This window comes from Notamacropus eugenii, chromosome 4 (genome assembly GCF_028372415.1).
Source record: "Notamacropus eugenii isolate mMacEug1 chromosome 4, mMacEug1.pri_v2, whole genome shotgun sequence".
Taxonomy (NCBI): domain Eukaryota; kingdom Metazoa; phylum Chordata; class Mammalia; order Diprotodontia; family Macropodidae; genus Notamacropus; species Notamacropus eugenii.
This window is the reverse complement of record NC_092875.1, coordinates 269,586,710-269,606,241: the sequence shown is the minus strand read 5'-3', so window position 1 is coordinate 269,606,241 and position 19,532 is coordinate 269,586,710. Positions and strand designations below refer to the sequence as shown.

Genomic DNA, 19,532 nt, shown 5'->3' with positions numbered 1-19,532 from the left:
TGAGGTTTTGCTTTGGTGTTTTACTCTGGAAGAAGATTCTTGCGCCAGATGAGACTTGGGTAGTCCTTACGTAGCCCCACTCCCTCTCCCCCAACTTTGAAAACCCAGATTTTGGTGCTTCTCTCTCTGGTAACTATGCATGTATGTAATGGTCAAACTGCTGGATCTGTCTGTGGATCTGTGATGTATGCATTGCTTATGGTCAGACAGAAGCCCTGTCTGTTGGTCTTTATTTCTCTGTTCTTTATTTTCTCTGTTGGTATATGTGATTAAAGAAGATTGTTGACCACTCAAAAGCTGCTTTCCTTTTAGAAAAGCAGATCTAAGAACCTGTGTTAGCAGCATCCTAGATGTGTCAGGGTGCTTGCCACGTGGATCCTTGGAAGCTAGAATCTAGTGTCTTAAAGAGTCATTCTCTTGGCACAGGCATTACAAGATTTTGATTGGATGGGGCTGAAGTTTTTAGCGCTCTGCATGTAAACCTGAACTGATCTGGAGTAGGAGACAGGAGAAAGATTAATAACTGGACAGGGAGGATTAAAATGAGGACTGGAATTGTGGCACATTAGGAAAATTATTTTGGTGGCTGAAAAGAAGGCATACTGGAGCTGAGAGAGACCTATGGCAAGTAGACTCATCAACAGTGCTTCAGTGATAGACTAAGTGCAGAGGCTGGCAGGAGGAGCCCTCATGATTTTTTATAGGAAGAACCTGTCTGTCTCTGTCTCTCTGTTTTTGTCTCTGTGTATCTTTCTGTCTCTCTGCCTCTGTCTCTGTCTTTCTGGTGCTGCTTCTGTGTCTTTGTCTCTCTGTGTCTCTCTCCATCTTTGTCTTTGTGTGTGTATGTCTCTCTGCCTCTGTCTCTGTCTGTCTCTGTCTGTCTATCTCTCTGTCTCTGTCTCTCTGTGTCCCTCTCTGTCTCTTTCTCCCCACCACATGCCCAGTCACCTCTGCCATCATAGTTAATACATGGGAAATGTGAGATCAAACTTCTGTCAATCAATAAGCATTTATTAAGTGCCTGCTATGTAGCAGGCACTGGGATATAAAGAGAAGGAAAAATCAACCCCTATCCTCAAGGAGCTCACAGCCTAAAGGGGAAGACAACAAGTAAACAAAAAGGTACAAATGAGCTATATACAAGACAAATAGGAAATAAAAGAGAGATGAAACTAGAATCAAGAAGGATTGGAAAAGGGATGCTGTAGAAGGTGAAACTTTAGTAGAGACTTGAAGGAAGCTAAGGAAGTTAAAAGGTAGAGATGAGGAAAAAAAGCAACCCAAGCTTGGGGGACAGTCAGAGAAAATGCCCAGAGCTGAGAAATAGACTGTCTCTTGTTCAGAGAACGAACAGCAAGGAGAAGACTGGAAAGGTAATGAAGAGCTTTCAGTGCTAAACAGAGAATTTTGTATTTGAACCTGGAGGTGATAAGGAGCCAGTGGAATTTATTTTAATTAGTAGGGGCTCAACAGGGCTGGACCTACACATTAGGAAAATTACTTTGATGGCTGAATAGAAGGCATACTGGAGCTGGGAGAGACCTGTGGCAAGTAGGCTCACCAACAGGGTCTTGCAATTATCCAAGCATGAGGTGATAAGAATCTGTAACAGAGTGATGATAGTATCAGAGGATAGATGGGATCATATTCAAAAGCTTTTACAGAGATGAAACTGACAGGCCTTGGCAACAGATTCCATCCGGGGAGTGAGAGGTTGTGAGGAATTGAGGATGCCACAAGCCTGAGAGACTGGGAAGATAGTGGTAGCCTCAGCAGTCATGAGAAAAGGTTGCAATGGTAGGAACCTAATGGGGAAAGACAATGGGTTCAGTTTTGGACATATGGAGTTTCAGACATCTAATAGACATCCAGTTTGAGATGTCTGAAATGTAATTGGAGATGGGAGACGGGAGTTGAACAGAGAGGTTGGGGTTATTCAGTAGATTTGAGAATCATCAGTATGGAAATGATAATTAAATCCATGGGAGCTGATAAGATCACCAAGTGAAAAGGAGGGCCCAGGATGTAATCTTTTGGGATGCCTATGGTCAGTGAATGTGACCTGGATGAGGAGCTAGCAAAGGAAAGTGAGGAAACCATTCTTCCCACCAAGTTGAAACCCAGCACAGCTGATGAATAAGATGATTCCTTGCTTTAAAGATACTGTACCCTGGGTGGGGTGGGTCACACAGGTAGCTGCTACTCCCTCTGGTCAGCTGTAGTGGCTATGTAGTGTGTCCTATGTCTTCTTACTGAATTTCTGTTGGTTATTCTAAGTTTTGAAAGCTCCTAAGTTTACTCTGTCTCTAATACTTCTTTACCAAAGATCAGGAAAGAACACAGACCAATGAAAAGGAAGACAGTGCCTCCTCTCAAGGAGCTTGCATTTTAATGGGCAAAGATAATATGTACACGGGAACAGAAAAAGGGCTGGAGGTGGGAGGGATGAAAGCAGGAGGCATTGAAGTCAGAAGCATTGGGAAGGAAACGAAGGCTGACCAGGGTCAGTCCCTTTCCAAAGGAAGACTGTGGAAGGAACTCATCAATGAAAGAGAGCTAGCATGGTAGATAGATGCTCCAAGGTGAGGGGGCCCTGGGAGCTGAGATGAAAGATGACTTCTAGGGTGCCTTCCATCTTCACATTGATGACACTTTGTGAGTTATACCAAACCAGGAAGAATTGAAATCACATGGATGCAGCAAAACCCCAAACAAACATCATCTGAGCAGACTAACAAAAAAAGTTTACTTGCCTCTCCCCGTTTTTTTCTAAAATGAGTTCTTTGCAAAGTAGAAAGAAAAAAAACTCTATCTCGATGAACATTTTTTTACATCCTTCCATAATACCTAACACTCTGTCTTTGTCTATGTGACACTGAATTTCCTCAAAATTTTTAGTATTGGCACAACTTAAGGGAGTATAATAATAGAAATTGTTTATAATATTTACATAACACTTACTATGTTACAAAGAACATTACCTGTGATATACCAAATGATCCTCACATGTGGTGAACCTCACATTGAGGAGGAAAGTATACAAATAAACAATAAAAAATAGCATCAGACATTTCCTCTGTAAGATGGGCCAGTTGTCTAGCAAGAGCTAGTGAGGGCTCATGTGCCCCATGAACATCTGCAAAATATTTAAATATGTAGAAGAAAGCTCCCACCCTGTCAGATAGACTCATTGTGTAGGATTTGTTTGAAGAATGTGAACAAATGTAGCACGAGATAAAAAGGTATAGATAGGTTGTAATCTATTTCACTGGAGGGAGTAACCACATGGATGAGCTCACACCCATGGAAGAATCAAACCTATGAGAGAGGTAGTCCATGTGTTATCATCCCCATTTTACTAATGATGCAAATGAAGCTTAGAAAGGTGTAGTGAACTGCTCAAAGCCATATTGCTAATAAATAGAGGTAATGGAAGTTGAACTGAAGAAACCAGAGCCTACCCTGGCATCTTGCAGTTTATGCAGCTGGCATGCATCTTCCTTTCACTTTTTTTCTTGCCCCCTTCACATCCTGTTATAAAAAAAACAGTAATTAAATCAATGCTACTGGAAAAGAGCCGTCATGACAATAAACTGACCCTGGTTCCACTCATGCTCCCTGTAACTCCCCAGATCAATCTTCCTTCCTGGCTGCTGCTCCCCTTTTAGAATTAATCAACAAGCATTTATTAAGCACACACTATATGGCTGGCACTGCAGCAGGTGCTAGGGATACAAAGATAAAAATGCCCTATCTGTCATTCTTGGTTTCTCTCTTACCAGATTATTTGCCAGATCTTGTCGTTTCCATCCTTCTGACATCTCTAGCACATTCTGCTTTCTATTCACATAACTACCACCCTACTTCATGCCTTCACATGCATTGTACTATTAAAACAGTCTCCTAAACTACTATGTAGACACAGCTTAAGGAATAGGTTTTTAGCAGAGGAAACCGTAGGATGTCGTATGGTAACCAATTACAATAATGATTAAAGAAGATCTCAGGGTTGTTTTATATAACATATAAAGCAATTTTTTAAAAGGAGAGAGGGAAGGAAGGAAGGAAGGAAGGAAGGAAGGAAGGAAGGAAGGAAGGAAGGAAGGAAGGAGGGAGGGAGGGAGGGAGGGAGGGAGGGAGGGAGGGAGGGAAGGAAGGAAGGAAGGAAGTAAGGAAGGAAGGAGGGAGGGAGGGAGGGAGGGAGGGAGGGAGGGAGGGAGGGAGGGAAGGAGGGAGGGAGGGAGGGAGGGAGGGAAGGAATGAAGGAAGGAAGGAAGGAGGGAGGGAGGGAGGGAGGGAGGGAAGGAACAAAGGAAGGAAGGAAGGAAGGAAGGAAGGAAGGAAGGAAGGAAGGAAGGAAGGAAGGAAAGATAGGTAGATAGATAAATAACTTGCCAAAATATAAGCCAACATTTCAGAGAACTGGTAATAATACATGTTATACAGCTCCCATTAGTCAGAACATGAATTTAAGATGCAGAATGAGACATGTGTTTTTGGACATGGTCAATACAGAGATTTGTTTGGTTTAGTCATGCATTTTTCATACAAAGATTTTCTTTTTCTTTCTTTCATTTTGGCTGGGGGAGGAAGGGAGTTGGGGAGGAAGACTTGTAGGAGGAAGCAGGACTGGCAATAGAGTTACCCAAAGAAAAACAAGTAAGAAAAGAGGGTCATTGAAGTTTTGGGGGTTTTTTAATAGACAGAAGAGATCAGAAGGAAATTTAGTAGGAAATCCAGACAAGGAAGAGAACTTTTAACATAAAGTTGAATTTGTTATAGTATTAGAGAAGCAAAGTATATGAGCATGGCGTATATTTGCAACTACATGCACAATCCTCTTTAATTGGATCTGCTTTGTATATGGAAAGGATCATCTTTTTGGTTTTGGTTAGGTTTAAAGTCTGATAAAATAAAATAGAACAAGGGCATGTACCTTGAGGCTACAACCATAACAAAGCCAGCATATCGCACAAGGGGCTGGCACTCAGTCTCGGTTATACACAAGTTCCATTAAGAGTTGATATTATGAGGGGTTGAAATTTCATCATATGTTGTTCTGTCTGTTTTGAAAAGAGATTTTCCTGTCAAGTATTGTCAATAGTGTGAACTTTTTATTTTACATTCATTTTCCCCTATGAGTCTAATTTTCACATTCTGATATAGTTCACCTACATCAAATCTATATGCTACCTCTATGACGCTGGACTTCTCCAGATCCCTATAATCCTATCATTCTCTTCTGTTTAACTATTCAAATGATTATCCTTCCCCATAAAATTGACTAATATTTGCCCTGTCTCATTTCTTTGTATAATCAGAATTTGCCTTTACATGCACACAGCACTTTGCAGTGATGTCAAGAAATATTTATTATTTATGACATATTTTAAAGCATGGATAAATAAAAATCATGTTGGAAACATGTTGCATAGAATCAATTCCTCAAATCTGCAAATAGTGAATCCCATATTGTCTTGTTAGCTGATGTGGGGTAGATGTTTAAATGCCCACTAATCAACAGAGAAGTCTGAAAGTCATTGAAACAGGATTTGCATTTTAACTGACCTGAAAAAAAATAAAAGCTCTTCAACTGGCAGAGGTTTTTAAAGCAGGCTGCAAAAAATCAGTCTTGCATCAAGTCCCTAGCAAGTGTAATAGGAAGTTTAAGACAACTTGATACTCTGCTGAGAGCCAGATACAGAGAGAATTATATATTCATCATTCAAATCTTTACTTGCAAGTCTAAACTGGTATTATTTAAATTAAATTCTTTTGCTAACACAGTTTGATAATAGGATTAAGAGGTCAGATGCTGTTGGGCACTTTTTGCACCCCACAAGCAAGCACAATTCTCCGACTGCAGCTGTTCTAACTTCAAGGATGCAGAAAGGTTCCAGCACTGCAAGACTCTGAATTTGTATCTCTGAGAAGCTCTTAGAAATAGTAGAGACAAACTGATCTTTTATAGTTCACCTTAAACAAGCTGGTGAGATTCCCCACATGATTAAAGCATAAGCAACGTTTATATTAATAATGAAGAGTTTGGTATAAGATAAGATCTGTTCTGAAAAAAGTAGGAAATGTGCACGATCTGAAATCTCTTTAAATTGTTGACAACCTTTATACTCTTAGTCAACTCATGGTTAGAGTACTATCTTGATAACTACTTTGGTAGCAAGTATTAAGAAGGGATAGGGGGAACAACCTTGGTGGTAACAGCAGATAGAAAGTAAGACCTGGTATCAGGAAGACTTGAGTTCAAATCTGGCCTTAGACACTAGCTATATGACCCTGGGCAAGTCACTTAACCCCATTTGCCTCAGTTTTCTCATCTGTAAAATGAACTACAGAAGAAAGTGGCAAACCACTCCAGTATTTTTGCCAAGAAAAACCCAAATGGGGTGATGAAGAGTTAGATATGGCTGAAACAACTGAATAACAACAACAAATTTATTTCTTTGTTGTGCTGGGAACAGAGTAAAGGTGACCAGCACTTTAGGTATTCTCATCCAGCCTAGTCCACATGATCTGTGATTTTCATTCTATACAAAAAGTATGGGAAGAATGAGAGGGCCTAGAAGACAGCTGTTGAAATGAGGAACTTTTCCAAAGCTTTGCCCCGGGTCTTTTATAGTTTGGCTAAACATAGCAAATAGGAATGATTTGTCTGAGCCACTTATAAGAACTTTGCCCTTATAAAAATGAAAACTTTTGTTGTTTTTTCTCCCATAACTCAAGTAAGAATTAGAGTTTGCAGAGCAGCTGAGACAAGTGCAAAACAAAACAAAAGCAGATTTAAATACTTGAGAACTGAGTTTCTTCACTGAGGTTTTCCTCTCAAAAACATAAAATCATCCCAGGCTATATGGCTATCTGACTATAATCTATTCAGAGATGAAATTCTAGCAACTATCAAGGTAGCTCAGCAGAGAAACGAGACTATAGTTGAAGACCAGCAGATGGTAGCAGAAATCAGATCAGTAGAGATGCCCAGCAGAGAAAGTAGGACAGCATCACCAGAAGGTGTTGGTGGATATGTGATTTCAGAGGCCTAAGTGGCCCTAGTCACACATGTTCCCTCTGTATGTGTTCCTTCATTCCCTGCATATGTGTGCTCCTTCTCATTATGGTGAGATGGTAACCTGTAGGAACGTATGTATAGAAGGGATCTTTCTTGTCCTTTATTTTGCTGTACTTTTAGATTTAATATCTTTTGCTTAGATTTATGTGTCCTCTAGTTGTTCTAGTGTGGAACTCACAAGCTCTGGTTTAAATGATTTTAAATCACAGATTACCTCAAACATAAGATGGCTTCTGTGGGACCCACATGTAAGTGTGGTCCTCGGTGTTACACTTTTATCAAAGAGTGAGAGAACTTTCCTTACTCCTACAGAAGCATCTTATTCAGGAAAATTAGGACTACCATTTCTGTTTGCATTTGGTCATGGATTTGGTTTCTTTATTCATATTAACCATTGTCACTGACACAAATGAAAGAAAGAACTATGTAACACCTCCAAATGATCATTTAAAGAGCTGGTAAACTCTTGATATTGTAAGATCTCTAGACTTAGTGTGAACAAGTTTTAGATAATCTGACATTAGTCTACTGTGAGAGATGATCTCTCAGAAGTGAAGCCTTCTCAAAGAGTTAATTGTTTCTGGTATTATTAAAACACACTCCCTTAAGCATCTGCAGCTAGCTAACCTTGTAGAGAAGCACACTTTGTAACATATTTTGTACTGTGCCTGACTCCTCCTTCATCCCAACCTTGTCTATACCTTACACCATTCCCCTCCACTTCCCTTCTTTTTTTTTTACTGAGCAGACAGTTACCTATTTCTAGCCTTTTTGTCCTTTGTTCTTGGGGAGAAGTTCCCACTTTTAAACTGTGAGCTCTGAGGCCCAGCCAATGGGAGAAGGAGTCAGTGGATGGGTGGGGGTTCTCCATTAGGGACTATATAAACCTGCTTTGTGTGTGTATTTGTGCTCCCTGGCCAGTGCTATTAGGACAATGAAGGGCAGGGGGCGGGGGGAGGGGAAGGCTACCCTTTCTCATGAGAAAGCAATAAACTCCTTTTTGCCTTTCCTACCATAACTCTCTGACTGATTATTACAAGGGGATCAAAGATACCCCACACACTACTTAATACATTAGGATGGTTTTCATATAAATCCTGGCTTTAGGCTTAGAAAGGCATCTCATTGGCAAAGAATGATTGCAGAGAGCCTAACACATTTTGTAGTGAGTATGAGGGCCTTGGAGCTTGAGTACTTCCTGGTTGGAATGAATAAATGAGCTTTTATTAAGCACTTACTATGTACAAAGCACTGTGCTAAATACTAGAGATACACACATAAAGAGCACACACTCTACTGGGAGAGAGACAGTACATAACAGGAAGTTTCCACAGCAAGCCATGGGAGCAAGGTTTAAGGGAGCAGCTAGGTGGTGTGGTGGATAGAGCACAGGCCTGGAGTCAGGAAGACCTGAGTTCAGATTTGACCTCGGATACTTACTAAAAAATGTGACCTTGGCCAAGTCACTTAATATCTGTCAAGTTCAATTTCCTCAACTATAAAATGGGGATGATAATAATATCCCTGCCTCCCAGGATTTTTGTGAGGATCAAATGAAACTACAGTTGTAAAGTGTTTAGCACAGTGCCTGACACTTGGTGGGTGCTTTATAAATGTTAGCTATCATTAATGTTGGAGGGTATTGCACTTCATTTTGTTCAGTGGCCATAGAATGAATCCCTAGGCCCAGCAGGTCACCTCAAATATTGCTCACAAGGAGCACCAGGCATAAGAGCATAAGATACGTATTCCAGAAGTCTCACTGCATATGTACTAATCCTTTGAAAATTCAGGTCATTCCGATTGTAAGCCCAGAGTGACATCTTTGAACATATGAAGGGTAGCATATTTGGCAAAGTACTAAAGTGAATAATAGTGGACCAAAGGTTTAATTGACAGTATTGGTATACGCAAAAGCTTTGGAAATTCAAGAGGTTTCTGTTAGGGTGCCAACAGAGCCTAGAGATGAGTTCTCAGGTTTTGAGAGTGAATTAAATGACAAGCATAATCTCACTTTTTTTTTTCAACAAAAACAGGTATAACCAGCAATTATCTTCTTGCTGTTAGTGCCAGGTTGGGGATATTAGTATCTTATAAGAGCCCATGGCCAGGATCTGAGCCAGGTTTCCAGGACATAACAGGTAAGGAGTAATGCAGGCCAGTATCTGTAACCAGGAGTCATTCAGTAAAGAAAAAAAAATGTGGGTACCATTACCATAGAAGATAAAACAGGATCCAAGGGTTAGGTGTCAAGATCAAGCAGAGGAAAAAGGCAAGAGTGTGGAGTCAAAATACAGAGGCATAGATTGGGTGACTTGAGATAGATAGAAAGGAAAGAAGGAAGGAGGGAGAGACAGAGAGAAAGGGAAACAAGGAAGGAAGGAAGGAAGGAAGAAAGGAAGGAAGGAAGAAAGGAAGGAAGGAAGGAAGGAAGGAAGGAAGGAAGGAAGGAAGGAAGGAAGGAAGGAAGGAAGGAAGGAAGGAAGGAAAGAAGGAAGGAAGGAAGGAAGAGGAAGAAAAGAAAGAAAGAAGGAAAGAAAAAATATAACAGCATGATCTTGACTTCACTTGGGGCACAAGAGAAAGGCAACGTGTTATAGTGGGAACAAAAAACCCACTATATTTAGAGTTAGGTGACTGGAGTTAGCCCCAGCTCTGCAACACACTAGCTGTTTGACTGAGTCAAGTCACTATATCTGAGATTCAGTCTGACAAGATCTTGGTTAGAAACCCACCCCATACACTCTCTGTGTGATCTGGAGAGAGTCCTTTGACTTCTCTGAGAATTCAGTTTCTTCATCTGTAAAATGGCAATGATAAAATATAACTTAAAAGATTAATGTATCAATTGAGATCATGTATAATGCTTTCCAAGTTTTGTCACTATACAAATGTGAGCTATTATATTTTTATTTGTCTGCAAAATGAGAATATTGTGCTTATTCTGACAACAAATGAGTAATTATTATATGTGTGTATGTATATGTGTGTGTATATGTGTATATGTGTGTGTATAGACATACACACACACACACATACATATATAAAAGCTAAGAATACCATCTGGATGAAAAGAGTTGAGAACAGTGTCTCAAGAAGGTGGGTTCTCCTAACACTGCAACTGAGATATGCCTGTGGATCCTCAGCCAGGGTTGTGTGCCTTCTTCCCTAATTTCAAGCATCCTTCTGGCTGGAGGCTGGTATGTACAGCTCCTTAGAACAAGAGAGGGTTTCACAAGTCCTTATGGCTGGCCATTAAATCATAGGCAGAGAAAGGAGTAGGTCAGTCCCGCCTTGGTGCAACCTAAACTCTAGTCTGGCCACAATTCTAGCATTTCATTTCATTTCATCCTGACTTCCTGTTTTCCTTCTTGTTCCCAATCTCCATTTTTCTTCTAGCCTGGATCTCTAATCCTTCTTCCTCCAAGTCTTGATAATTCCTACCATAACCCTGTTGTCTTTACTGTTCTCAGGTCAGCTCTATCCCCAAGCAGATTTTGTTAGAAATTGGTATCATGTTAACTGATTATGCATAATGTGTATACGTAGATCACTCCAACCCCTTCTTCTTACCACTTTCCTTTTCCTCTTCATCCTATCTATTTGCTATTCTTTTTATTGATTCTTATTCTTCCTTTCCTTAGCTTTTCCTTGTTGTGCTCTTCTCTGGGTTCATATATCTTTGCTTTATTTCTTCTAATATCCATTTTTGCATGGCCATTTGGGGTTCTATGTAATGACCCCTGTAATTAATCATCAGATGTTTATTAAATGTTTATTTTGTACCAAGCACTTGGAGTATGAAGACAAAAATGAAACATTTCCTACCCTCAAGGACCTTACATTCAATCACAGGAGAAAATATTCACATCAACACATACCAAATAAATATAAGATAAATGAGAGAGGGGACATTAGGAGCTGGAGGATCTGGAAAGATTTAATATAGAAAGTATTGCTTAAATAGTTTGGAAGAAAATAAGGATTTCTAGGAGGAGAAGTAAGAACATGTTCTGTGGGGGGCAGATAGTCAGTACAGAGGCACAGACATAGGGGATGGAGTTTTATCTGTAAAGAACAGTAAGGTTTGGCTAGATCATAAAGTGCAGAAAGGAGATCAAAGTATTACCAGGTGGGAAAGGTAAGTTGGGACTAGGCTGCGATGTAGTGTTTTCTTTTTCCAGTTTTTTTTTTTAACCAGCTTTAATAAAACCTAATCCTTTCCATGTAGTAGTGATAGTAGCAGTAGCACTAGTAATAGTAATAGTAGTATTCGTTATCATCGCTGTTTAGTCATTTGTCAGTCATATCTGACTCTTCGTACCCCTTTTGGAGTTTTCTTGGCAAAAATACTGGAGTGGTTTGCCATTGCCTTCTCCAGCTCATTTTACAGATAGGGAAACTTAGGCAAACGTTAAGTGATTTGCCCAGGGTCACACAGCTACTAAGTGTCTGGGCCTGTATTTGAACTCAGGAAGATGTCTTCCTGACTCCACTGTGCCACCTAGCTGCCCAAATAGTAATAGTAAAGTAGAAGTAGTAGAAATTGTAGCAACTAGCTTTTACATAGTACATTAAGTTTTGCAAAACACATTATAAATATCTAATTTCGTCTTCACAAAAAAACCTGGGAGGTAGGTACTATTATTATCCCCACTTTTCAGATGAGGAAACTGTCAGACAAAGGTGAAGAAATTTGCCCAGGATCACAAAGCTAAGTGTCTAAGACAAGATTTGAGCTCAGTTGTTCCTGATTTCAGATCCAGAACTCTATCCACTGTCTCTAAACCAAATGAATAGACCTCAACCAGAATGTTAGTCTCTCATTCAAACAGTCACTACTGTAAGAAATATTGGTGTTATAATTCAATCTAACATGCAGTTTTTAGACTCCTACATTTTATGTATCTATATTGTTCCACACACTGTTAAGTGCCTAGGAAACAAAGACCAAGACAAGGGGGAGAAAGGACACAGTATCTGCCCTCAAGGAGCACTACAATACAACCACTCCCTCCTTAACAAAGATTTTCTTTCCAGTAGAGATTGTCTCTGTCTTCTTTCTAAAAGAAGAAAATTTTTTTCACAGACAAGAAGCCTATGAATGAACATTGTCTCCAATTCAACTGAACTGAATAACACAGTACCAGAATCTGGTGTGATTCATGTGAAGACTTTTGCTGTTCCTTCTGTTTCAATAGCCTGGCTGGTTAGCTAACAATTATTTTTGTTCTTTTATGCTTTAAATTTCTATTTTGCATACAGTCCTTTTTTGAGACAACAAGGGAAAAAATCCAGACAGAGGAAGCTATCCTTAGGCAAGTCATAACGTACAAATAGTTTAGCTGAGAGGGTCACAAAGGCTCTGTTGGACTGTCAGAAAGAGGAGCCAAAACCTGACAGTCTCATTAAATAAAACTTTTGTTTTAATGTCTGGATATGAATAGCATTGCCATTTCCTCAGCTCAAGATTCCCCCAAGCTCTAAGCATTTAGACATTTGGAGAGAACTTTTCAATATGCAGCATCCAGAATTAGCTACATAGTTCCCATTAACCTAACTGAGTGACATATAGCCAGATGCCCCCATACTCTACCGATAATTTACCGTAGGGATTGCTCACAACCTGACTGGATGGAGCTAGAAAAAACAATTAGAAATTAAGAGCCTGATCACATAAAGATAGCTGTTCCTTTAACTTTATTTTTTCACATTGTTTTTAAATGTTAAAATTAACTATCTCAACAAATAGGAAGAATCTAACAAAATTAAGAATGAAATTCCAAATAAAACCACAAAACCCAATTAATTAAAGGCAAAAAAAATGAAGTTAAACATATGTTTCTTGCACTTAAACACTTCATATTCACTTCTTGGTAAGTAAACTGAAAAAACACTGTATATGAACTTCTACCTGTTCCTCAGACTTTGCCTGATCTTCTTAAATCAGTGGCACTCAGTGAGTCCTGAGCCACATTTGCTATCACCACTAGCTAAAAAGGCCAGAAAACTATTACCCATTTGGTAAAGATTAGTATAATACAGTAATCTAATATAGAGATGAGAGAACTAATGAGGCACCAATTATATGAGAGCATCATCTGTGTGGATCAGGTCCCTAAATGGTTACCAGAACCAAGAGCATCTGGAAAAGAAGAGGAAAATACATGTTTTCACTTTCTCCTTTGGAAGTTCTGACAAGTGTAGTGAGAACTTGGAGTATACATGTCTTTCCTCTCATTCCTAATCTTATACCTACGGCATATTCATTTTTCTAGTGCGTCGTTCTGATTACTCTCTTATGAACTTCTATTCTATTTTGTACTAGACTGGGTTATATTCATGTTTTATCTTCCCTGCTAGGTTGAGTTTGCTGTTCTGTTTGATTTCATTTATCTTTCTATCTTCCTTGGTCCCTAGGAGAGTAAGCATTTATTTGATAAATGTCAGTTGCATGGATGATGAATTAATGAAAGAAATCACTTAAGAAAAATCACTTAAAGAGGGAATTACTGAAATAAGAAATAGGTAGTATTTAGGGTCTAGAAGGTAAGTAAAATGTGTTTTTTAAAGATAAATTTGTGGGGTAGAAAGGTATTTTAACTGGTTATCTTCTTAATTCTCTATTCAGTTAAAACCACTAAACATCTATTAGATGTTGTATAAAATGCATTTTGCTAAGCACTAGAAAGTACTCACATGCGGCCCTTTCACAAGCACTATGTGTTTCACAGACAAAAGGAAATGAAATGTGTGTTGAGGATAAAGATGATTGTTTAATTAGCCTTTCTTTAATTTAAGCATTTAGTTAGCTTTAAAATGAAATCAATATTAAGCTTATCTCCCAAGAATTAAAATTTATTAAAAAATGAGGGAAATTAGACCAAATGGTCTCTAAATTTCTTTTTACCTTTTAATCTTAAAATGTTATTTAAAACTCCATAAAATAAAACCCTATCCCAACAATACTGACTGTGCACAAATATAATAGTGACCCAAGCTATAATGTGTTCTTAAAATACCCTGGATGTTCCTTTGTATATTACTCATACTCTTATGACACATATAATGTTTCCCTGAAACTTTCTACATAAATTCTACAAGTACCACTTCCTATATTAAGCCTTTATTGTGTTCTCCAATTATTTGTGTTCCCCTCCATCAAAATTACTTCATATTAATTTGTATTTACTTCCTATTTACCTACCAACGTGCATGTTATAATTGCCAATAGAATGTATACTACTTGAGGGCAGGGACTGGTTAATTTTTTCCTTTCTTTCTTTCCCTTTTCTTTCTTTTTTTCTATCTCTGCATTTAGCATCATGCCCTGGGAATAATAGGCACTTAATAAATGTTTCCTGAATTGAATTAAATGTCTCTGAAACGAAGTCATCTCTTTTGAAATTCAAGGTTAAAATATTGCTCAAAGGAAGGAACTCTAAAGAGGAAGTATTAAATACTAATGGAATATGGAATATTAAGCTGAAACATTATTTTCCATTTTCTTTTGTCCTGTTTTTTACATATTATGATATTTTCCTTGTTCAGATTCCTATAAATTAAAGATATGAGTGTATACATATATAGGTAGATGTACATAAAGATTTATATTTATAAAGATTCTTATAAATGTTCCATGAAATCTTTTAGGGATAGTCATGTAGGCAGTTTTGGAGCATTATGCCAGTTTATACACCTGTCTCTCCAAGCTAGAAATGGCTGACATATAAGTGAATATTAAATTCAATTAAATTGTTTCTGGCCGACTTGAGCCTAAATCACAGAGTATATTATTGGTATTCATGTTTTTTCCCCGATAGTAGGAAGGGATCAGTCCAGGGGTGGGGAACCTGTGACCTTGAAGCCACATGTGGCCCTCTATATCCTCAAGTGCAGCCCTTTGATGGAATCAAAACTTCCCAGAACAAATTTCCTTAATAAAAGGATTCATTCTGTAAAACAAGGCTGCACCTGAGGACAGAAGGCCATATATGGTCTCAAGGCTATAGGTTCCTCACCCCTAGATCAGTCTATGAAAGATTTTAAATGTTAAACAGAAGACTGTGTATTTGATTCTGGAGGAAAGAAGATGCTACTGTGGTTGATTTATTATGGGGTTGATGGGGAGGTGGTATAGTCATACTTTATTAATATCAATTTGGCTATTGAGTGGAGGATAGAGTGGGATTTGGGAGAGACGACCAACCAGAAGGCTATTATAACAGTCCAAGCTTATTAGAGATAAGTACAATTTAAAAACAAAGGGGAGGGGACACAGGCTGACAGGATGATGAAACTTAGAGAACAGGGCAACTTAGGGGAAACTTAGATCCTGGAGCCCCCACCCTCACTGTCTTCACTGATAAAAGAAATACTGTCCTGAATTCCATTCCTAAGATTCAGTAGTATCTGCTGTGACTCCTACATTTTTGGGTCAACAGCAGATATTGCCTCCCCAGGCCACTGCTGCCAGAGACTTTGTATTAAATCAACAGAGGGGCAAAAGAGGAGGAAGAGATATCTGACAAAATTCCTTCAACCACTATCACTGGCTTGTAATAAATTCTAATAATTTCTAGATCTAGGAAGCCCATTGGCACCAAACTTAAATACAATTTTTCTTCTCTTTAATTCTGATGCCTATTAGCTGAATGTGGACACAACTTTTAATAAATATATTCTTCTATTTCCTTAACAATGTCACCATTAAATTGCTAATGTACTTCATCTTAACAAACAACTAATGTATAAGGGAAGGGAGGTTCCATATGAGTAGTATAAATATTGCATAACTAACGTCCTTTTAGAAAGTAAATTCAACAGACCATATTCAAAGTACCATTTGAGAAATAGATATTGCCATTCAGGCAAATAACAAATATTTTAACAGCTTGGGTGATAATTGCAAACATTGTCTGAGGCGGAGAAAGAAAGCAGTCCCTAAGATACAATCAGATGTCCTCAAATAACATTTTTGCTCTTGTAAATAATCATACTCTTATTTCCAAGTGGGAACGTTTGTTGTTATTGAGTCATGTCTCACTCTTTGGGACCCTATTTGGAGTTTTCTTGGCAAAAATATTAAAGTGATTTGCCATTTCCTTCTCCAGCTCATTTTACAATAAAGGAAACTGAGGTAGACAGGGTTAAGTGAGTTGCCCGGGGTCACACAGCTAGTGTCTGAGGCCATATTTGAATTTATGAAGATGAATCTTCCTGATTCCAAGCCCAATACTTTATCCCTCGCCACCCCACCAAAAGTAGCATAACATCTTTAGTAAAAAGTCACTCTTGAGGTACAGTTATATAGTCAACAGAGCACTGGAATCGATATCAGAAGACCTGGGTTCCAATTCTAACTTGTCACATATCAATATGATACTGGGCAAGTCCTCTCCCTTCCTATTCAGATAGCATATACTACTTCTATCAAGAGGTATGAAGTCCTCTGTAAAGTGTAAACTGCTATTAAAAAAAAGAAAAACATTGATTGTGGTTTATGTCTCTATTTTCAGATAGGGATAGGGAACTCTGTTGCAATTGAATCTTTTGAGAACTCCTCAAAAGGACTTGGTCATGCAGTACAATGCTTGAAATATAGTGGTTGTTGTCCTTCATTCTCGAAGAGGACCAAAATGACATCACCATGATAAAGTCAAGTTTCAGTGTATCCAGCTGTGGCTGATCAGACCAATATGAGCTCAGAATGCTCTACCACAGATAGGGCACAGATAGTCCATGTGAACATTTGGGGTGGATACTCCAAACTTGCGCATCCTACGTTTCCTTTGTGCTATTTCAATTCTGCTTTGCTCATACAGCACAGCACCCTTTCTGATGTGGGTACGCCATGCTGAGAAGTCCTATGCCAGTGTCTCCCAAGTTGCACAAAGATGTGTTCAGGGAGGCCCAGTACTTTTGGTGTAATTGCTGCTGAGCCCTTTTCAGGGCTGCTTTCCACCTTTGGTGTCCACCTGTTCCACCCAACTCTCACCTGTGGCTCCAAGAAGTTGCAGCATACGCAGTGGCCACACCCCAGTAAACCTTTTTGGCAGGAGGACTAAACCAAGATGAGTGTAACCAAGGGATCTCAAACTTGTTGGTGAATTAGAGAGGTGTCTACCCCAAGCATGTGAAGACTTCCCCGTTGGAATGGGAGGATGAGAACAGTTTGTTCCAATGGCTATGAAGGCAGCTAAAGCAGGTGCTGTGGAGCACTTAGAGCTTAACTAGACACTGAAGATACTAAGGTCATCCCCTGCATCCTGAACCATTGCCAAGCCATCTTGATTCTGCGCTGCCACAAGACTATGATGATTCTGGAGGAGAGAGTGAGGCTGATGACTTCATGCAATTCTACCTCACTTAAATCCAGTTTACACACAAATCAAAAGACATCACCCAAAAGACAAAAGTTTCAGCAGACTGTCAAGAAAGAGTCCATATCATAGGCACACACACACAAACAAGATTAAGAACTCTTGCACTCATGGAAGTGGAAGTTGCTGATCGAGGCTGCTGCCCTGCCTGCTGCTGCTTCAGCTTCCTCTCTTTCTCTCAGAAGTGTGAGGCCCGCCTGGCTGTGGATGGTTAGATAGCCTCTATCACCAGCCTCCCATCCTCTCCACTTCCAGCACAGACCCAACAGTGATGGGGCAACAGCAAAAGTAGGGAGAGGCAGAAGATGGAAGGATAGCTATCTGAATGAGTGGTGGACTGTAGCACTGGGAGTCTGAAAAAGTAGGAGATCAAGCATGAAAGAGGGAGATGAAGGGTGTTGATTAGACTTCTTTATTGGGGATGAAGCGTTATAAAAGTCAAGTTATGTAACAAAGTGGCCAATTCTCATCATAGTTGAAGATTGGGACTTGATGGAGAGATTTATGGAACAAATGATCTTTAAATACCTAAGGATAGAAGCTAAAGATCATTACTTTCGTTTGACTGAACCTCCTTGAAATATGCCAGAAAACAGGAAATATACTGCCAAAATTATATTTGAATCCTTTAATGTTCCGTAGCTGTGCAGGCTCTCCTTGCTTTGGCTGTGTCTTGGACATCAAGACAAGTAGGAAAGTGGAACTGACTGTTACAATTATAGACAGAGGAGATGGTGTCATTCATGTCATTCCTGTGGCTGAAGGGTATGTTGTTGGGAGCTGTATCAAGCACATTTCAATTGCTGGGAGAGATATAACATATTTTATTCAGCAATTATTGAGAGAATGAGAAGTAGGAATTCCTCCTGAGCAATCCCTGGATTTTTCACACTGATTCACAGCTAAGGCAGTGAAGGAATGTTATAGTTACGTCTGTCCAGATTTAGTCAAAGAATTTAACAAGTGTGATACAGATGGGTCAGAGTGGATTAAACAGTATACTGGAATCAATACAATGTCAAAAAAAAGAATTTTCCTTTGACATTGGTTATGAGCAGTTCCTGGGTCCAGAAATCTTCTTTCACCCAGAGTTTGCTAATCCAGACTTCACCCAACCTATCTCAGAAGTAGTAGATGAGGTAATTCAGAATTTTTCCATCGATGTCAGATGTCCTCTCTACCTCTGGGGGGTTCAACCATGTTCAGGGATTTTGGACTATGACTACAAGGGGATTTGAAAAGAACTGTAGATGCAAGGCTGAAATTAAGTGAAGAATTAAATTAAATTTTGGTAGACCAAAGCCCAAGCCTACCGATGTGCAAGTCATTACACACCACATGCAGCGATACACGGTATGGTTTGGGGGATCAATGCTGGCTTCTGCACCACTTCCATATTTCTCCCTAGTATGCCACACCAAAAAGAATTATGAAGAAATTGGACCTAGCATTTGCTGCCATAACCCAGAGTTTGGGGTCATGTCTTAAAATTGACATCATAGTTATAACAGTTAGGGAAGTGGAGAATCTTTCTGATTACCTGTTGATATTAAAATAGCAAACTGACTTGACAAGTAAAAGACCAAACATAATTCAACAGGAATATTTTAATAAATGTATCAACATATGAATGCAGAAGAAAGCCAAAATGATTAAAATGTTTTTCTTTAGATAATATTTGAATTGGTGTGTAACAAAAAGAAGTGAGTTTTAGTTATGAATTATTCAAGATTTGATGGAATTTAATGGTATGTAGATAGCTCTATAATGCTTGAATTGTATACTTCCAAGTGTACAATGCAAGAGCTTGTTTGTATTTCATACTATTTTATACTTTGAGGAAAAAAATATCAGAAACTGTCATATTTGAGGAAAAGAGAGATCAAATCTAAAGTAAATTTTAAAAAACCCTCATGACACTAGCTTACACACTCATGTTGTTCTAGTTATTAAAATTATCAACCATTCAAGAAAAAATCTGGTTGTCTTTACAAGGGCTTTTTGGAACTAACACTAGTATCTTGGATTAACTGATGCCTGCTAGTGCTTTCTGAATACTCTCATTC

General features: G+C 38.9%; 1 pseudogene; it reads left to right on the top strand.

The window, feature by feature from the left end:
* The first annotated feature begins 17,943 nt into the window (after nt 1–17,943).
* Nucleotides 17,944–18,954, top strand: LOC140498401 (actin-related protein 3-like; annotated as a pseudogene).
* The last annotated feature ends 578 nt before the right edge of the window (nt 18,955–19,532 follow it).